Genomic DNA, 6,386 nt, shown 5'->3' with positions numbered 1-6,386 from the left:
TGATACAATAGAAGGGGACAGAGGTAAAGTTTTCAATATTTTACATATTCCATCTTCAGTATACAGAGCAAAATAGAAAGACGTAATTTCTAACTAACTAAATAAAATATATTGCTGAAATTACGATAATGTGAAACTAAAATACACGGAAAGTAAATTACTGACAATAAAACATGCTGTAAATATTTTAAAATGTGCTATTTGAATGAAGACTACATGATATTCGGTGTAGATTAAAGTTGTTTAATGTGGATGGTTTCTTTAAGTGCTAATTCCAGATCAGTGTTATCCATACAAACGATACTTATATTTTAATGTTCGTGTCCTGTTTCTTCACAGTTTTGCTTTATAAATGAAACCCATGACACGGGTCGTACGTCTAGGCGCAGCCGTTGCGAAAAGTGCACGAAAGGTTGGCGGCGGGACCTTCGATTCGTCGTCCCTAGAGGATACGGTCGGCATTTCGAACACCTGCTCCCGCCGAGTACACGCATTGGCCTCGGTACAAGTCGAACAGAGTCTCAGAGCATGTGCCAGCGATTGGGAAATTTAAACACCCGCGCCCGCCGCCTACCGACGGGGGAACCGATTTTCTCGATCTGTTTCGCGCGTGCGTGGTCCAACAGCAGCTTGCTCCAACGGGTCGGACGTCTAGACGCAGCCGTTGCGAAAAGTGCCCGAAAGGTTGGCGGCGGGACCTTCGATTCTTCGTCCCTAGAGGATACGGTCGGCATTTCGAACACCTGCTCCCGCCGAGTACACGCATTGGCCTCGGTACAAGTCGAACAGAGTCTCAGAGCATGTGCCAGCGATTGGGAAATTTAAACACCCGCGCCCGCCGCCTACCGACGGGGGAACCGATTTTCTCGGTCTGTTTCGCGCGTGCGTGTTCTAACAGCCGCTTGCTCCAACGGGTCGGACGTCTAGACGCAGCCGTTGCGAAAAGTGCCCGAAAGGTTGGCGGCCGGACCTTCGATTCGTCGTCCCTAGAGGATACGGTCGGCATTTCGAACACCTGCTCCCGCCGAGTACACGCATTGGCCTCGGTACAAGTCGAACAGAGTCTCAGAGCATGTGCCAGCGAGCGGGAAATTTAAACACCCGCACCCGCCGCCTACCGACGGGGGAACCCATTTTCACGGCCTCTTTCGCGCGTGCGTGGTCGAACAGCAGCTTGCTCCAACGGGTCGGACGTCTAGACGCAGCCGTTGCAAAAAGTGCCCGAAAGGTTGGCGGCGGGTCCTTCGATTCGTCGTCCCTAGAGGATGTGGACGGCATTTCGATCACCTGCTCCCGCCGAGTACACGCATTGGCCTCGGTACAAGTCGAACAGAGTCTCAGAGCATGTGCCAGCGATTGGGAAATTTAAACATCCGCGCCCGCCGCCTACCGACGGGGGAACCGATTTTCTCGGTCTGTTTCGCGCGTGCGTGGTCCAACAGCAGCTTGGTCCAACGGGTCGGACGTCTAGACGCAGCCGTTGCGAAAAGTGCCCGAAAGGTTGGCGGCGGGTCCTTCGATTCGTCGTCCCTAGAGGATACGGTCGGCAATTCGAACACCTGCTCCCGCCGAGTACACGCATTGGCCTCGGTACAAGTCGAACAGAGTCTCAGAGCATGTGACAGCGATTGGGAAATTTAAACACCCGCGCCCGCCGCCTACCGACGGGGGAACCGATTTTCTCGGTCTGTTTCGCGCGTGCGTGGTCCAACAGCAGCTTGCTCCAACGGGTCGGACGTCTAGACGCAGCCGTTGCGAAAAGTGCCCGAAAGGTTGGCGGCGGGTCCTTCGATTCGTTGTCCCTAGAGGATACGGTCGGCATTTCGAACACCTGCTCCCGCCGAGTACACGCATTGGCCTCGGTACAAGTCGAACAGAGTCTCAGAGCATGTGCCAGCGAGCGGGAAATTTAAACACCCGCACCCGCCGCCTACCGACGGGGGAACCCATTTTCTCGGCCTCTTTCGCGCGTGCGTGGTCGAACAGCAGCTTGCTCCAACGGGTCGGACGTCTAGACGCAGCCGTTGCAAAAAGTGCCCGAAAGGTTGGCGGCGGGTCCTTCGATTCGTCGTCCCTAGAGGATGTGGACGGCATTTCGATCACCTGCTCCCGCCGAGTACACGCATTGGCCTCGGTACAAGTCGAACAGAGTTTCAGAGCATGTGCCAGCGATTGGGAAATTTAAACATCCGCGCCCGCCGCCTACCGACGGGGGAACCGATTTTCTCGGTCTGTTTCGCGCGTGCGTGGTCCAACAGCAGCTTGGTCCAACGGGTCGGACGTCTAGACGCAGCCGTTGCGAAAAGTGCCCGAAAGGTTGGCGGCGGGACCTTCGATTCGTCGTCCCTAGAGGATACGGTCGGCATTTCGAACACCTGCTCCCGCCGAGTACACGCATTGGCCTCGGTACAAGTCGAACAGAGTCTCAGAGCATGTGCCAGCGATTGGGAAATTTAAACACCCGCGCCCGCCGCCTACCGACGGGGGAACCGATTTTCTCGGTCTGTTTCGCGCGTGCGTGGTCTAACAGCCGCTTGCTCCAACGGGTCGGACGTCTAGACGCAGCCGTTGCGAAAAGTGCCCGAAAGTTGGCGGCGGGACCTTCGATTCGTCGTCCCTAGAGGATACGGTCGGCATTTCGAACACCTGCTCCCGCCGAGTACACGCATTGGCCTCGGTACAAGTCGAACAGAGTCTCAGAGCATGTGCCAGCGAGCGGGAAATTTAAACACCCGCGCCCGCCGCCTACCGACGGGGGAACCCATTTTCTCGGCCTCTATCGCGCGTGCGTGGTCGAACAGCAGCTTGCTCCAACGGGTCGGACGTCTAGACGCAGCCGTTGCAAAAAGTGCCCGAAAGGTTGGCGGCGGGTCCTTCGATTCGTCGTCCCTAGAGGATGTGGACGGCATTTCGATCACCTGCTCCCGCCGAGTACACGCATTGGCCTCGGTACAAGTCGAACAGAGTCTCAGAGCATGTGCCAGCGATTGGGAAATTTAAACACCCGCGCCCGCCGCCTACCGACGGGGGAATCCATTTTCTCGGGCTGTTTCGCGCGTGCGTGGTCAAACAGCAGCTTTCTCCAACGGGACGTACGTCTAGGCTCAGCCGTTGCGAAAAGTGCCCAAAAGGTTGGCGGCGGTTCCTTCGATTCGTCGTCCCTAGAGGATATCGCCGGTATTTCGATCACCTGCTCCCGCCGAGTGCCCGCAGTTTCTTTGTGCCCTTCGGACAGATACCCGGTGGAACACGCTACGACGAGATCGACGGTACTTAGGGTAGCCACGCGGAACTCTCCCGCATAAGCTCTCGCCTTTACCGCACATAGAAAGGCCGTACTATTGAGTAGTGATGGCATTAAATGTAGTTTCCTTCTATATATATAGGGGACTGGTGAGGCTTGACTGTCATCGACGATGGACGTAGCGTAAGCGTTATCGGCATGTCACCGAACAGAGGGTAGCCACGCGGAACTCTCCCGCATAAGCTTTCGCCTTTTACCGCACATAGAAAAGCCGTACTTTTGAGTAGTGATGGCATTAAATGTAGTTTCCTTCTATATATAGGGGACTGGTGAGGCTTGACTGGAATCGACGATGGACGTAGCGTAAGCGTTATCGGCATGTCAGCAGGCTGTTGGCGGCAGGACTGTCGATTCGACTACCGGCACCCGCCGCCTACCGAGGTTATCGTCGGCATTTCGATTACCGGCTCCCGCCGAGTTCCCGCAGTTTCTTTCTGCCCTTCGGACAGATTGGCCGTGGAACACGCTACGACGAGTTCGACGGTACTTCGGGTACCCACGCGGAACTCTCCCGCATAAGCTCTCGCCTTTTGCCGCACATAGAAAAGCCGTACTTTTGAGTAGTGATGGCATTAAATGTAGTTTCCTTCTATATATATAGGGGACTGGTGAGCTTGACTGGAATCGACGATGGACGTAGCGTAAGCGTTATCGGCATGTCAGCAGGCTGTTGGCGGCAGGACTGTCGATTCGACTACCGGCACCCGCCGCCTACCGAGGTTATCGTCGGCATTTCGATTACCGGCTCCCGCCGAGTTCCCGCAGTTTCTTTCTGCCCTTCGGACAGATTGGCCGTGGAACACGCTACGACGAGTTCGACGGTACTTCGGGTACCCACGCGGAACTCTCCCGCATAAGCTCTCGCCTTTACCGCACATAGAAAAGCCGTACTTTTGAGTAGTGATGGCATTAAATGTAGTTTCCTTCTATATATATAGGGACTGGTGAGCTTGACTGGAATCGACGATGGACGTAGCGTAAGCGTTATCGGCATGTCAGCAGGCTGTTGGCGGCAGGACTGTCGATTCGACTACCGGCACCCGCCGCCTACCGAGGTTATCGTCGGCATTGATTACCTGCTCCCGCCGAGTTCCCGCAGTTTCTTTCTGCCCTTCGGACAGATAGGCGGTGGAACACGCTACGACGAGTTCGACGGTACTTAGGGTAGCCACGCGGAACTCTCCCGCATAAGCTCTCGCCTTTACCGCACATAGAAAAGCCGTACTTTTGAGTAGTGATGGCATTAAATGTAGTTTCCTTCTATATATAGGGGACTGGTGAGGCTTGACTGGAATCGACGATGGACGTGGCGTAAGCGTTATCGGCATGTCAGCAGGCTGTTGGCGGCAGGACTGTCGATTCGACTACCGGCACCCGCCGCCTACCGAGGTTATCGTCGGCATTTCGATTACCTGCTCCCGCCGAGTTCCCGCAGTTTCTTTCTGCCCTTCGGACAGATAGGCGGTGGAACACGCTACGACGAGTTCGACGGCACTTAGGGTAGCCACGCGGAACTCTCCCGCATAAGCTCTCGCCTTTACCGCACATAGAAAAGCCGTACTTTTGAGTAGTGATGGCATTAAATGTAGTTTCCTTCTATATATAGGGGACTGGTGAGGCTTGACTGGAATCGACGATGGACGTGGCGTAAGCGTTATCGGCATGTCAGCAGGCTGTTGGCGGCAGGACTGTCGATTCGACTACCGGCACCCGCCGCCTACCGAGGTTATCGTCGGCATTTCGATTACCGGCTCCCGCCGAGTTCCCGCAGTTTCTTTCTGCCCTTCGGACAGATAGGCGGTGGAACACGCTACGACGAGTTCGACGGTACTTCGGGTACCCACGCGGAACTCTCCCGCATAAGCTCTCGCCTTTACCGCACATAGAAAAGCCGTACTTTTGAGTAGTGATGGCATTAAATGTAGTTTCCTTCTATATATATAGGGGACTGGTGAGGCTTGACTGGAATCGACGATGGACGTGGCGTAAGCGTTATCGGCATGTCAGCAGGCTGTTGGCGGCAGGACTGTCGATTCGACTACCGGCACCCGCCGCCTACCGAGGTTATCGTCGGCATTTCGATTACCGGCTCCCGCCGAGTTCCCGCAGTTTCTTTCTGCCCTTCGGACAGATTGGCCGTGGAACACGCTACGACGAGTTCGACGGTACTTCGGGTACCCACGCGGAACTCTCCCGCATAAGCTCTCGCCTTTACCGCACATAGAAAAGCCGTACTTTTGAGTAGTGATGGCATTAAATGTAGTTTCCTTCTATATATATAGGGACTGGTGAGCTTGACTGGAATCGACGATGGACGTGGCGTAAGCGTTATCGGCATGTCAGCAGGCTGTTGGCGGCAGGACTGTCGATTCGACTACCGGCACCCGCCGCCTACCGAGGTTATCGTCGGCATTTCGATTACCGGCTCCCGCCGAGTTCCCGCAGTTTCTTTCTGCCCTTCGGACAGATTGGCGGTGGAACACGCTACGACGAGTTCGACGGCACTTAGGGTAGCCACGCGGAACTCTCCCGCATAAGCTCTCGCCTTTACCGCACATAGAAAAGCCGTACTTTTGAGTAGTGATGGCATTAAATGTAGTTTCCTTCTATATATATAGGGGACTGGTGAGGCTTGACTGGAATCGACGATGGACGTGGCGTAAGCGTTATCGGCATGACACCAGTCTGTTGGCGGCAGGACTGTCGATTCGACTACCGGCACCCGCCGCCTACCGAGGTTATCGTCGGCATTTCGATTACCGGCTCCCGCCGAGTTCCCGCAGTTTCTTTCTGCCCTTCGGACAGATAGGCGGTGGAACACGCTACGACGAGTTCGACGGCACTTAGGGTAGCCACGCGGAACTCTCCCGCATAAGCTCTCGCCTTTACCGCACATAGAAAAGCCGTACTTTTGAGTAGTGATGGCATTAAATGTAGTTTCCTTCTATATATAGGGGACTGGTGAGGCTTGACTGGAATCGACGATGGACGTGGCGTAAGCGTTATCGGCATGACACCAGTCTGTTGGCGGCAGGACTGTCGATTCGACTACCGGCACCCGCCGCCTACCGAGGTTATCGTC

The sequence above is a fragment of the Tachypleus tridentatus genome, unplaced genomic scaffold, assembly GCF_004210375.1.
Source record: "Tachypleus tridentatus isolate NWPU-2018 unplaced genomic scaffold, ASM421037v1 tig00013296_pilon, whole genome shotgun sequence".
NCBI lineage: Eukaryota > Metazoa > Arthropoda > Merostomata > Xiphosura > Limulidae > Tachypleus > Tachypleus tridentatus.
Note: the sequence above shows the minus strand (reverse complement) of the source record.